Below are 14,980 nucleotides of genomic sequence, written 5' to 3' on the forward strand. Positions count from 1 at the left end.
TTTAATTTCATAGCCTTTTCTTAACAAATTCTTTCTAACCTGGGGCCACTTCATTATTTTGATTATCAGACATTTTGTTTATTACAGCGTGACACTGTTAAACTCTTCGAACGTAAACCTAGTTAAGAGGGGTCTTAAGAGGTCACAAGCATTCTGCAGTGAAAGCTGCCTGCCATCTCCAACAAAGATGATTCAGTTTGTTCCCAGTTGATAGAGCTTTTATTTCAGTTCAAACATCAGCGATTGTAAACAGGTTTATATTTAAGAGACACGTGTAACATGGCTTTTTGTTCTTTTACTCTAGCAGCTACCACATTTAAAAATTAAGCGTGTAATGTGCAGCTTATCAAAACATTGATTTTAGCAATAAGTAACATAACTTTGGCGTCTCTCACACGCATATTCTCAAGTTGTAATCCGAAAAAAGGCCACTGGTATCGTATTAAGTCAAAAGCAAAACAACAGGGAAAAACAACTAAAAATTAACATATCTCCTCAGTTGCAGGATCAAAATGGAAATATGGAGAAACTGGTAGGAGTGCAGATGTTGCTTTATATGATACATGCACGTGACTGCCAAGGGTGTGACATGCATTATGTCTATATTCAACTTTGAGTGCTTTTAGTGCATACGAGATTCAATAGGTTTCTGATTTCCTCCCTTCTTTTTCAGAATTTTATATGACTGCCTTTGAAAATAATTATAATTTCTGCGCCAACATTAATCAATTGATTTCTGATCATCTTTTGGCAGTTTAAAACCAAGAGAACTTAAAAATTATTGCTGACGCTGCGGCTACTGTCCTTTTAAAAGTCGTTGCTGTGTCGATGTGGAGCACTGAGTTTGAATGCCATAAAGAGAACCTATTAATTATATTGGTATTTTCAGAGTCATCAATTTACGGTCCAAAAGACTGGGGCAAAGTCTCAAGACACTGCACCGGGAATTCCCAGTCTCCTATCAACATTGATACCAGGAATATAAGCCATCATCGGCATCATTCATTCCTGAGGGGATTTTATGCGGATACCAGGAAAATTGGAGCTCAACTAGTTAACAATGGGCATGCCCCAACATTTAACGTTGACTTAGGAACAGCTTTTCTTGCTGGGGGTCCCTGGGGAAGCAATCGATATAAGCTGGAACAATTCCATTTTCACTTTGGTTGTACAGCCCGGACAGGATCTGAGCACAAAGTGAGCGGCTTTCAATACTCTGGAGAGGTGTGCAGTAACTTTTTATTCAATTTTTTTTAATTGAGAGGACAATACTTCAGTGGTCTGCGCTGAACAGTCTAGACTGGACGGTAGCGGAGAGGACTTTTAAGATGTACAGTCAGTAGTGGTATCAACTTTGGTTTTTATACTCAGATCTTCGCTTTTCCTCCTTTAGCTTCATCTGGTATATTATAATACAAAATACAAAGATTTCAAAACTGCTGATGACAAAACCGATGGCCTGACCGTGATAGGCGTTTTCCTGCAAGTAAGAAATGTTTACTTACTTTTAAAAATTGGAGTTTTTTAAAACATAAAGAAAAAAAGAGTAACAGCAACGCATGATGTTTTGTTTGTTCTTTGTTTTGTTTTGTCTTAATACAGGAGACAAATTCGCAGAGAAACAATTATGAGTTGTTGAAGTTATACGATAAATTGACCAAGGTTACAAAGACAGGTAAGACTACTATTTTATCTCTTAGCTCCTCATCTCCTTGTTTGTTAGTTTGTTTTACCCTGGTCTCTACACTGATGGACGTTTATGCTTTCCATACCCTCCCCCCTGCTTATTTGTTTTATCAGTTCTGTCTTCGTCTTTATTTTTTTCCCAACAATTTTTTTAATATGGGGAGTTTTAGTCCATCACATCTCTCTTGTTTTCTAGGCGCAAATTGACGCTCCACAAAGGCAGAATCTTACAGATGCAAAATACTCTAGACTCTTCCTGTATTGATCAGGACGGTTAGGAATTCTCTAGGACAAAGTGAGTTGGAGCATTAAAAATGGAAAGTTTCAAAACTGCAAGTTGCAAGTTCGCGACGACTCGACTACTTATAAAAATATAAAATTAAAATTAGAAAAATAACAGAACTCAGAAAGGTTGAAAATCTCTTTAACAGATGACGATGTTAAGATCCGGGTATACATACACCTAGCTACCTTGGTGCCAGCACTGGCGTCTATGTCTTGGACGTATTTTTTTTTCGTACAAAGGATCACTGACCACCCCTCCCTGCTATCAGTCTGTTAATTGGATCGTGCTGTATAAGCCTATTCCTGCAAGCACAAAAGTGGTAAGAATAGTTTACTTGTCACTATCTCTGATAGATTTTCAAATTCGCCCGCCAGATACCTCCTTACTCCCTTTATTTTATTTAACTTTATTTATTTATTTATTTATTTATTTATTTTTAAATTAAAGAAATAAAGGCCTTTGTAGCCCGCAGTTAGCAAAGCTATTCTAGGCGGGCTACCTAAACAGACACTGTATAGGCTCTCACACACACACCTATGCAGAATCAAACACACAAACAGACACACGCAACAATTAAATAAATAAATAAATAAATAAATGAGCAAATAAAAATAAATAATAAATAATAGTAGTGATAATCATGTTTAAGGTTTTAACTGTTAAAGAAATAAATAAATGAGCAAATAAAAATAAATAATAAATAACAGTGGTGATAATCACGTTTAAGGTTTTAACTGAGCCAGTCACAGAGGGGATTTTTAACAGGTCAAAGAGAAAGCTAATCAGTTGAACTACTCCCTTCCCCTCCTAGAGCTTCTAGTATGTGTGATATCATAGCCTGGTTATACCTACCATATCAGGCCCCCACACATCATATGAGACCACAATCTGTCTGTTACAAAGGACTTGGTAAACATTCTTAAAAATACAATGTGTAGTACCTCGTTCCCTATTACATACATTCATTACCATCGATGGGAAACAGTCTTTCTTTCTGTCTTTCTTTTCTAATTCATTACATTCCTTCATTTTCAGATGAATGCGTTCAGGCGTTTGAAAAATAATGAAGGACGTCCCATGTGCAACAACTTCAGGCCAAGCCTCGTCAACTATGGTAGCCGTAGCAGCGCCAGCCGCAGTGATTTGCTTAAACTCCCTAATATCAGTTTCGCCTCGAGTAAGCCTGTGTGACAACAGTTGACGTTAATATCGACTGTTGTCACACGCTTACACTAGGCCGGCGAAACTGGTAGAAAAGGTACTGAATTGAATTCGCGCAATTAAAACAATCGGAGAAGAAAATAAAGGTCTGCAGTTTCTACTTTAAAATGATAAAGGTTTTATCCTGATCCTGCATTTTAAAGGTTAGTACATTTCTTACCCTTCCTCTGCAAAACAACAACGTGAAATCAACAACATTTGCGTCGTCGATCGTCTGCGAACCGAAACCGCGACGGCAAGTTATTTTAATTTTTTATTTTGGAACTCAACGCTACTTTTATACGTTTTGTTAAGGCTGAGTTGTGGCGCTGTGTGAGATGATAATCACATGCAGCCATTTTCGAAACTCTAATCAAAAGTAGAAATTCATTTTTTAATCGACGTCTTCCCTGGCGTTATCTTCCTGACTGCTTAAGGCCCAGTTTAAACGTCGAATTTCATATGTGCCGAACTTAACTCCTATTTTAGTCAACTAAAATAGTTAAATAGGGCATTTGATTCAAACGTCGAAATTAACTCTGTTCGCGGTCGATATTCCCAGGCGCACTACTTATTTGCACATAAGACGAAGACGTCTATTGAGCGTTTGCTTAATTGCTTCACTGATGCTCTTGTTTTGCTGTTTGTTTTTGCTTCTTTATCTTGGCTTTTCGTCATGATACTTTCACTTGATTCACGTTCCACCATTTCATTGAAACACGACCCACAATATGGCACAGAGTTTCCTACTTTTCACCCAGGAGAGCCCTCTTCGTTTTCAAAAACCGAACACCTCATACAAAAGTAATTACCGCACGTAAAACAACTGTATTTTGTATTTTCAAGGTAAGAACTACAAATTCCATCGTCTCCCACCATTTTTTTGTGCTGTTTTGGCTTTTTCGCGCATGGCATTCATAGAATTCCTGGCGATTTGTGGGTAATAAATGAATTGTAATAATTTCCTGTAATTCATGCATTAAGTTCGGCACATGTGAGATGCGACGTTTGAATCAAAAGTTGAACCTAAGTCGAATCTTCGACTGTTTCAGTCACAGATATGGCAAAATTCGCATTTAATTTAAAACAGTCGAATTTAATTGATTCAAACGTCGCACTTCACATGCGTTTGAACCAACGTCGAATTTCACATGTGCCGAACTTAATGCGAGAGTTAAATGCATGTGAAGTGCGACGAAAGTATCATGATGAAAAGCCAAGATAAAGAAGCAAAAACAAACAACAAAACAAGAGCATCAGTGAAGCAATTAAGCAAACGCTCAATAGACGTCTTCGTCTAGCAAATAAATAGTGCGCCTGGGAATATCGACAGCGAACAGAGTTAAATTCGACTGAGTTAAATTCGACGTTTGAATCAAATGCCGTATTTAACTATTTTAGTTGACTAAAATAGGAGTTAAGTTCGGCACATGTGAAATTCAACGTTTGAACTGGACCTAAAGTAGTGCGCCTGGGAATATTGACAGCGGACAGAGTTAAATGCGACAGAGTTGAATTCGATGTTTGAATCAAATGCCGTATTTAACTATTTTAGTCCACTGAAGTAGGAGTTAAGTTCGGCACATGTGAAATTCGACGCTTGAACTGGGCCTTATATGTATGTGAAGTGCGACGTTTGAATCAATTAAATTCGACTGTTTTAAATTAAATGCGACATTCGCCGTATCTGCGACTGAAACAGTCGAAGATTCGACTTAGGTTCGACTTTTGATTCAAACGTCGCATCTCACATGTGCCGAACTTAATGCATGAATTATAGGAAATTATTATGATTCATTTATTACCCACAAACCTCCAGGAATTCTGTTAATGCCATGCGCGAAAAAGGCAAAACAGCACAAAAAAAAAATGGTGGGAGACGATGGAATTCGTAGTTCTTGCTTTGCAAAGACAATATATAGTTGTTTGACGTGCAGTAATTACTTTTGTATGAGGTGTTTGGTTTTTGAAAACGAGGAGGGTACTCCTGGGTGGAAAGTAGGAAAATCTGTGGCATATCGCGATTCGTGTTTCACTGAAATGATGGAACGTGAATCAAGTCGGAGTACAGTGGCGGATCCAGGGGGGGGGGTTCCGGGGGATCCGGGGGGTCCGGACCTCCTATCAGACCTGACGTTTACAAATTTGAGACTGAAATTCTTACGTCGACAGGATCGTATATCACTTTTTAACTGGCTGATTTTTTTAGTTAATGGATCCAATTAAACGGTAAGCGGCCAAGGACTTATAACGTGCAACCGCGACTGGTGGGAGGGGGTGTGGGGGGTGTTGGGGAGAAGTGAATTGCCTCAAAAGAGTCCAACAGTCCTTTCTGAACCAAAGTTTGGACCCCCCAATCAAAAATTCCTGGATCCGCCCCTGGAGTATCATGACGAAAAGCCAAGATGACGAAGCAAAAACAAACAGCAAAACAAATGCATCAGTTAAGAAATTAAGCAAATGCTCAATAGACGTCTTCGTCACGGTCTAGTAAATAAGTAATGCGGCTGGGAATATTGACAGCGAACAGAGTTCAATTCGATAGAGTTAAATTTGAATCAAATGCCGTATTTAACTCTTTTAGTCGACTATAGTAGGAGTTAAGTTCGGCACATGTAAAATTCGACGTTTGAACGGGGCCTAAGGTCCCTTTTAGCAGTCAGGACGGCAACGCTTCGAAAGATATCGGTTAAAAGATGAATTTCTATCATCATTAGCATTTCGAAAATGGCTGCAGGTATTAAAACTGGGTTTGTTACCAGGTGGATACATTAAAAAATATTTTAAAATAGAAATAAAGTTTCAGTGGTCGTTAAAAGCGTAATTATAAAAAATGTTCCCTACGTTTCGGTCGCAATTACGAACCTTCTTCAGGGGAAGTGAAAGAAAAATTCTATGCAAAAGCGCAGATTTAAACAAGACGCTGATTAAAATTCAAAATACGCGTCACTTGGCCAAGAAATGAATCAAGTTTTAAAATGCAAGCTTGTGATAAAATCTTTATCATTTTAAAGTAAAATCGGCTGGATGAAAGCTTTGCTATTGTCAGTTTAAGCTAACTAGCACATTTTTCGCCCAAATGTTGCTCTTTCATGAGTTAAGTTGAATCTCATTCATCTTACCTGTTGAGAGAGGGTTATCGTCCTTGCAATCACTTTTGCTGGGTAGATAAGAAATCTTCGCTTTGTATTAGTCTATATAAGTCACAAATCTTTTCGAAACAATGTTAACTTTCAGCACGAGCTACACCTTTCACGAGCTCGTACTGTTTCACGCTGTGACGCTCAGCAAACCCCTCTGTGGCGCACTGCAACGTAATAGCAGAAGTCACAAAGTTTACTCGAGAGATTTACATTAGTTACGCGACTTTGCTAATACTGGGGTCAGAATGAATGCCGGGATTGGCCGAGCTAGTACCAGGTCGCTCAAGGGGTATGTTGGTTCGCGTCTTTGTTGTTGTTGTATGAGATGCAGAGTCCAATAGCTCTGAAAATTCCTTTAGACTTGTCTGTTTGCAATCTTTTTTGCTTTTAATGATGGATTGAAGTAATCATTTATCTATGCGGGAATGAGAAAATGACCGTGGAAATCCCGAAAGATACAAAATTCTAACGAAAACCTTTTGCTTCCAATTCATTAGTTCGTGCTGAGGTTCGTAATAAATTCTTGCACGTTCCGTTTCATTCTGTGTCACACAGCCTCGATCCTTAAGTTTGTTGTAGAGTCTCAAAAAGCTTCAAAAATTTTTGAAAAAATTTTATGTTTGCAACCTTCTCTCGCTCTATATTGGGCCGAGGAGGCAGGCTAACTGAAAATATCCTGCAAGTTATGTAAATTGTAGAAAATCTGTTATTTGCATTTCGCGGCAAAGTTTCGTTCATGACATCTTCAGTTTCCATTACAGCTGCGATATACAATCCTGTCTGTTCTTTTCCTTTGTTCAATTTTCATTGGAAGTCAATTGATAGCTTTACTCCCATGGTTTTCCTAGGAATAAACATTTAAGAGTCACTCGATCTACCTAAACACCGCGTGAGGGGCGGCACAAGGTCGGAAAAATTGACCCCTTGATATTTCGTCCAGAGGTAGCCTATAGTATGCTAAAGAATCGTGATACAAGTTTTAGGTTCTAGAGTTTTTACATATTTGAGAAAATTACGAAAAACCATCGACTGCCGGTGAAGCCGAAAAATCACAGAAGTGAGGTCAAATTTCGTGTTCAGATAATCGAACTCGCGTGAAGGCGCATACCAAATTATGGTTTTCCTTAGTTTATAAATTTATTAAGGAGGTATTGCTAATCTGTCTTGATGACATTTTAGACTTACAATAGCAATTCCGAGTTCCCGGAGAGCAAGAGAAGAGAACGGAAATTTCTAGACTCTGAAAATCAAAAATTCCATACCGTTTTCAAACAATGTCTCAAAACATACTCGGTATTGTATAGAATTCTTTCAAAATTAAATTCTAGTAAGTTAAAGAGCTGTTTTTGAACGTGATATAATTTTTTTCTTGGCAAAAGTTATTTCTGAGGCGAGTGGCCCCATGCAAGTTGATCTAATTTGACCTTTCGAAGAGATTTTGTTTCACCAGGAAATGTAAACAATTAATCGACTAGCCTTAGCTCGCTTTCTAATTAAACCATTAAAAAACCCCAGCATTTCCCATTAAAACTGCCCAGTAAACCTGCGATAATACTTCGATGACAGCTTACCTTCCAAATGGGTGTTTGAAGGCAAATAACTTTGATGTTCTTCGCTAATTTTTCCGGTGTCTCGCTGCCGTGCTCAGCCATTACGACTTTAAGCAGTCAGGACGGCAACGCCACGGAAGACGTCGATTAAAAAATGAGTTTCTACTTTTAGTTAGAATTTCGAAAATGGCTGCATGTGTTTACCGTCTCAAAGGGCGCCAGACCTCAAACTCAACAGAACGCATAAAAGTAGCGTTTAGTTCCAAATGTAAATTAAACGCTGTGGCTATACATGCCCAGTAGCCGGACACGGTCTCAGTAAATAGACTTAATGCTCGGCAGTCAGAAAATCTCACCGACGGGCACGGTCTTGAACGGACTAAATGCCCGGCAGTCAGAAAATTTCCCCAAATTTTCACTGAAAGTTTCTTTGAAGCTTCTTGAGAGTATGAAATGTTTCTTTATCAATGTCAAGCGACTCTCCAGTCTAAAAATTATTTACTATAAAATGGCTATCTCGCGACACTTAAAACAATTCGGCTCAAACCCAATAGCGAATTATTCACTTAACCGAGCTTGTGTTTCCCATCACATCGTTCAGCATCTGTGATATCGATCAGAATGCCGGTCAAATAGACTAAATGCCCGGCAGTCAGGAATAATCACCGAATTCATTTCACCGCCGGAATTTCACTGAAAGCTTCTTTGAAGCTTCTTGAAAGTGTAAAATGTTTCTTTATCAATTCAAGCTATTACTCTGTCGTCGAATAAACTTTGAAACTATTGAACCATGTGCTCTCTTTATTCTCTATTCTTCTTTTCTTGCCGTTAGGGCTTATGGGTAAACACACTTACGGGTGCTCATGGGTCACGGACCTCACACTCTCCCCCCCCCCCCCCTAAAAAAATCTTCCATAAACAACGCTGCATACGGTACAGGTATCTCTGGGTCAACATTTTTGCAAACTAAAGTCCCGTTTGTATTTGTGGGTTGCGCAATCCCACAACAACAAACTGTAAAATAATCACTCTGTTAAAACTAATGACGAGAGTGTCTGTCTTTGATTAGAGACTTCGAACCTTCAATAAAGGCACAAGGTGCCTAATATGTTAATGTTAACATATGCACCCGGTCTTACGTGTCCGATAACAACAATAATCATCATAACAAAACGTTCTCATGCATAGTCTCTGGCAGTGTTTTCGACCTGTTCCCGAACTGGTCTAGTGATTACCAGCAAACTGGGTACGGAGGAATGACTGAAAATCCATACTGTGGACAGTACCAAAATGATGGGTACTGAGGTGATGTGTTCAGCCACGGTGGGGGCAGGTTTGTTGTAGTTGAAACCATATTCATATTGGTGGTTACTCCTGGGTAGAAGGTAGGGTGACCAGGTACGTCATAAGTCATACGGACAGGTGGTCTTCTAATAGTCGAGTTTCGTATTCCCGGTTACCCTGGGCCGAGCAAAGAACGTGGCACGAAAGCGACGCTTATGCGGGGTAAAATCTTTCGCGGTAAAATACGAATGTACCTGCAGCTCCCTGCAGCTCCATGTTGTTCACAGCTACGATTTTTAAAACAATCTCAGATAAAGAAATGGAACCTAATTTCGTAAGAATGAATGCTCCTGAGTTGAAAAAGTACTTACAAGTGCGGGGAATCAGTGTTGCAAATAAGCTTCGCGAAGAACTTTTGGATTTGTCTGTAAAAGCTCACGAACTTGCCATCGAAACTATAGACGAGCAAGGAGATCAGATGGGCATTTCTGCGAAGCTGGTAACGGATTATGGAACTGTTCCTGATCCCTACTCGCTCAAGTCGGACTGGATAACTGATTTTTCGTCATTTCCGAATTATACATGGGGTGATATGTACGCGTACTTAATTGTAAAAGAAGGATACGACCACGAAAGTTTGAAGGCTTATAAGTCTCTAGTTAACAATTGGTTCATGCTTTAGCGTGCACTATCGAGTTATGGAGCACGCGGGAAGTTTGGAGAGCACGAAAGAAGCGTAAGAGTTGCCCGAGGCAATAGCCGAGGGCAACTATAGCTTCTTGAGTGCTCTCCAAACTTCCTACGTGCTCCATAACTCGATAGTGCACGGCTGAAAGCATGAACCAATTGTTTTAGAACATAGCCGGTGGAATTGAGCATCAAATCCGACGCGAAAAACGGACAACGATATCAGTTGAAGCGAATCGTGACGGCGCTGACTATTGAAGTCTTGTCCTCTTAATTCAAATAGAATTGAATAAAAGTTACTTCACACCTCTCCAGAGTATTGAAAGCCGTTTAATTTGTGTTCAGATCCTGTCCAGGCTGTACAACCAAAGTGAAAATGGAATTGTTCCAGCTTATATTGATTGCTTCCTCAGGGACCCCCAGCAAGAAAAGCTGTTCCCAAGTGAACCTTTAATGTTGGGACATGGCCATTGTTAACTAGTTGAGCTCCAATTATCCCGGCATCTGCATAAAATCCCCTCAGGAATGAATGATGCCGATAATGTTGTATCAATGGTATCAATGTTGATAGGATCAAATCCCCTCAGGAATGAATGATGCCGATAATGTTGTATCATTGGTATCAATGTTGATAGGAGACTGGGTACTCTCGCTGCAGTGTCTTGAGACTTGGCCCCAGTCTTTTGGACCGTAAACTGATGACTCTGAAAACATTAATATAATTCATAGGTTCTCTTTATGGCATTCAAATCCAGTGCTCCACATCGACACAGCAACGATTTGTACAAGGACGGTAGCCGCAGCGTCAGCAATAATTTTTAAGTTCTCTTGCATGGTTTTAAACTGCCGAAAGATGATGAGATATAGATTGATTAATGTTGGTGCAGAAATTATAATTATTCCCAAAGGTTGTCATGTAAAATGCTGAAAAAGAAGGGAGGAAATCAGAAACCTATTGAATCTCGTATGCACTAACAGCACTCAAAGTTGAATATGAATATAATGCATGTCACACCCTTGGCAGTCACGTGTACATGTATCATTCAAAGCAACATATGCACTCCTACCAGTTTCTCCATATTTCCATTTTGATCCTGCAAATAGGAGGTATTTTAATTCTTAGTTGTTTTTTTCCTGTTTTTTGCTTTTTCCTTACTACGATACCAGTGGCTTCTATTTCGGACTACAACCTGACAATATGCGTGTGAGAGACGCGAACGGTATAATGTGACCCATTGCTAAAAGCAATGTTTTGATAAGCTGCACATTTCATGTTTAATTTTGAAATATGATAGCTGCTAAAATTAAGGAATAAAAAGCCATGTCATACATGTCTCTTAAATGTCTCTTCACTACAGAACGCTTGTTACCTCTTAAGACACCTCTTAACGAGGTGTATGTTCGAAGATTTAACAGTGACACGCTTTAGTAAACAAAATGTCTCATAATCAAACTAATGAAGGGGCCCAAGGTTAGAAAGATACGAAATTGTGTTCTAGACTGGGGATCTGACAATAAGGTTGCGCGCGACCTGGAACTGAGCCTACGAAACGGTTTTCGACAAGTGACAAATTATCTCTTTTTAACACGGTTGTTAGTAATAAAATCAGAGGATTTAATGAAATAAGTTTTGAATGATGTAACGCTATAATGATTGATAAAATAAGTAAAATGGAGCTGGCTACTAAAAAGAGAGGGAGTATACTCCCTCAGGATCTCTATCTATGGGATCGTCAAGGAGAATATTTCATTCTTTGCAGCCACACGAGACTATATTTTCTGTCATTTTCCGCGGATAAGATCCCTTCAAGTGTGTCAGAAAGTCTCCCAAGACAAAATACCATAGTATCAGGTGAAGGCTGTTTCGTAATTTATATCTTTCGGAATCGTTATCAAGCGTTACCTCCTTCTAAAAACCTTTCAATATTCCTTAATACATCTCTTTACTAAAAATATCATTGATTACTTACGATATCTTATAAAGTTAAGAAGTTGGACAAATTTTGAAATTTAAAACGACGAGCTTTCTTGTCTTTATAGCCCACCAAATTTCTTATGGTACGGAGCTACACCGCTCGCGTTTCGCTTTGCTTTATTTGGAAATCATAACTTATTCCCACCTTGGCAAGCGTTACAGCTCAAACGGCATTTCTTCTGTATATCTAGCCTGCGAACAGGCTCCCGACTTGGAGGAGCACAACGGCGCGAAGCAGGGGAAGGGCAGAGGAGGAAAGGGCCGTTTTAATCTTCCTCTTCTGAAAGCAAACTTCCACATCCGGCCGAAACCATCTTCTTATCTTTCCCTTGCGCAATAGTGTCCCCCAAATCTCTAAGGGTTTTTTGTTTTTGCATGCGTGGTATGTCTATTATTTCAGCTTAGAATGGCCAATCGTACTGAACAGAGCGGTATAAGCTTCATCGCTCACCCGCATTCAGAGCCTCTCGCAAATTTTATATTAAAAAGCATTATGTCATTTTAGCAAGATCGTAACCCCTTTGGTGCAATATCAAAAATTAAACACTTAAATAGAATTTCATACAAGCAATAATTTTTACCTGAAGCACTGTTGTGGCCTTTACCTGATTATGAAATATAATAGCAAATAAAGTAATAATGATTGTAATGAAATAAAAAAAAGTCATCATGTTCAGTATATTGCACTTGAAATTTCACTAAAATATCCTTACTTGTCCCAATCGGAAAGACTTTCTTAACTGGAAAACCCCAGAAAGAATGCTGGGTACGGAAGAGATGATAAAATTCCGTTCCATAAACATTTCGTAACAACTCGACCCATTTTTTGTAATAACTTGTTAAATTCGACAATTCCCTTACCTTTGGCAGTCGCAAAGATTCTTCTTAAAACTAAATTTAACTAGCTAACTTGCTGACTATCTGTATGATGAAACTAAAAAACCAGTCAGGGACCACAATTGAGAGGGTAGCGGAAAAGTAAATTTCTCATTAATTAATAGACATGATTATTGATCGAAATTTTTTAAAGAATTTGCAAGTAAATCTCATTTAATTCATTGCCTCCGTAGTATCCATAATGTGCCACTGCACTTGGAAGTAGAGCCAAGATTACCAAGACTACAACTGGTAGTTTGTTTCCTGTCATGGCAAACAGGTTGAAGACCACCAATGGAATGAGTCAAACTTCTTAACACTGAGAGATAAATGCTGATAATCATCACTATCAATATTTGTCATGTTTTATCGACAATAATAACAACTTGAGAAACCCTCACTTTCAGAGTGAGGCCGAGAGCAGAAGTTTCATCCTGACAAAAGAAGGGAAGACATAAAGATAAAAACTAATTTTCATATCAAAAGGTTCGCCCTATCCGACAAAAAGCAATTCCTTTAAGCATCCTCGTATGGTTCATTAATTTGCTATTTTTCATGAAATCATTAAAAAAAAGACAATATCCATGACGCGTGAAGCACGTACCCCCTATATCAATATAATTTCTATTTTCGTTTCAGCTCAGGTTAAATTGTAAATGAGAATGACTGGCTGGAATTCCATCCGAGTGAAAATATAAAGAAATTGGGAAGGAAAAAAAAAATAAAGCAACTGACCGATGAAATGGGAACAGCTGCCGGGGACCTTTGCTTTTGACTCACTTCAACTGATAAATGACATAATTGAAACATTTTTTTTTTATTAAGGATCACCTGTCTTTCATTGGTCTTTTGCCAATAGCAAGTTTGAACTATTACACACTCTGGCCCTTTTTTTTAGGCAGAATTCTGTTTGTTAACAACATTCTCCATTCATCAAAGTGTTGCCATGAATTGTTACCCATTCTAATGGTACATCAAGACATTTTGATTTAAATATCGGTTCTGTCAGCCAGCCTGACAAGTAGAACCGCCCTTGCCCGCACTCCTCTTATATAATAATAAAGATTTACGTGGGCATGGAATTTTGTTGCCTTGTACATTTAACTAGTTGTTTACTGAGAGAAAAAAGAAAGGATTCTTAGTGTTTGGTTTGCTGTGAGTGTTTCAACCAGACTTGATCATGCTTCCTGTAAGTTCGAGGCTGATAAGCATATTTAACTTAAACTACGCTATAACTCGAACTATGACTTTTATTTTAGACAACATTCTCAACAAGTTAACACAACTAGGTCTAGTTCAGTTACCCAACTTGAACCAACTTTAATTCTATTCATGAGATTGTTGCTTTTTTTTAAATATGCCCTGGGGCATACAGGAAACGGAAAGCACGTCCAAGATTATTCGAAAAAAAAAAACAAAACAAAACAAAACAAAGCAAAAAAAACAGTAATAAATTTGAAGTCAGATCGAGGTCAAACAATGACAAGAATTTCGCATTCTGGGAAGTGCGTCGGTTGGAGAAGTAACTGTGTGATGGAATGATCCATGGTTTTTAAATGACCAACACTGATGAGCATTCCTTTCAAACGATTTGTAAAGAACAGTGATGATGGTATTGCCAAATCCTTTAGCTCAGACAAGGTCAAACGCCTTCGAATGTGCAAGCGTTGTAATGGCTAGATGGCGTGCTTTAAGGCGGTTAGAACTAAGTTGTCTTACAATAGTTATAAACAACATACAAACTAATAAGGTCATCGTGCTTTAAAATCGTCTAACCCCATTGATAAAGCTCATAACAAAATGATAAATCAGCAGAATACCCGTAATTGAATAAGATTTATCGGTCCTTAAGTGAGAAATTGGCGCGTGTCCGACCAAAAATTGATCTTGCACTCACCAGATCCTTATTGATAGGAACTCGCGCCTTCAAAACTATCCGATTAAAAGACAGGTGGCACAGAGGAAACATTTGAGACCCTTTGTACGAAACGCTTTGTATTATTTGCGGCGAAAAGAGCGGTGGTGGTAAGAGGCACAGTCTATGGATCTTTGGGATACCTATTTTGTCATCTTAACTCATTATAATTGCAGTTAGTTATGATCATATCCAGCATAATCGAATTTAATTGCAGAGAATGTCGAAGTTTTGTTATGTATGGCAGGCTGAAATGAAAGAAAGATTTGATTTCTCAGCGCTTTTTGGGATGATGGTAGAACATTTTGTGCTAGAGGGATATCAAAAGGAATGTGGAATTAGGGTAAAAAAAGTCAAAAGATCAATGTACTCTACTCA

General features: G+C 38.6%; 2 long non-coding RNA genes across 3 annotated transcripts; one reads left to right on the plus strand and one right to left on the minus strand.

The window, feature by feature from the left end:
* Positions 1-1,217: 1,217 nt before the first annotated feature.
* LOC148732067 (uncharacterized) lies at positions 1,218-6,605 on the minus strand. 2 transcript variants are annotated; one of them, XR_015999813.1, is made up of 3 exons: positions 6,295-6,605; positions 2,158-2,274; positions 1,218-1,480 (listed from the first exon to the last, which is right to left on the minus strand). It is a non-coding gene; the product is annotated as an uncharacterized LOC148732067 (long non-coding RNA). The 2 variants fall into 2 exon arrangements; XR_015999812.1 differs by lacking the exon at positions 6,295-6,605 and adding an exon at positions 2,825-3,620.
* On the plus strand, positions 1,492-3,125 carry LOC111327039 (uncharacterized). The gene is made up of 3 exons (XR_015999821.1): positions 1,492-1,675; positions 2,118-2,291; positions 3,008-3,125. It is a non-coding gene; the product is annotated as an uncharacterized LOC111327039 (long non-coding RNA).
* Positions 6,606-14,980: the final 8,375 nt, after the last annotated feature.

Source organism: Stylophora pistillata, chromosome 4, assembly GCF_964205215.1.
Source record: "Stylophora pistillata chromosome 4, jaStyPist1.2, whole genome shotgun sequence".
NCBI lineage: Eukaryota > Metazoa > Cnidaria > Anthozoa > Scleractinia > Pocilloporidae > Stylophora > Stylophora pistillata.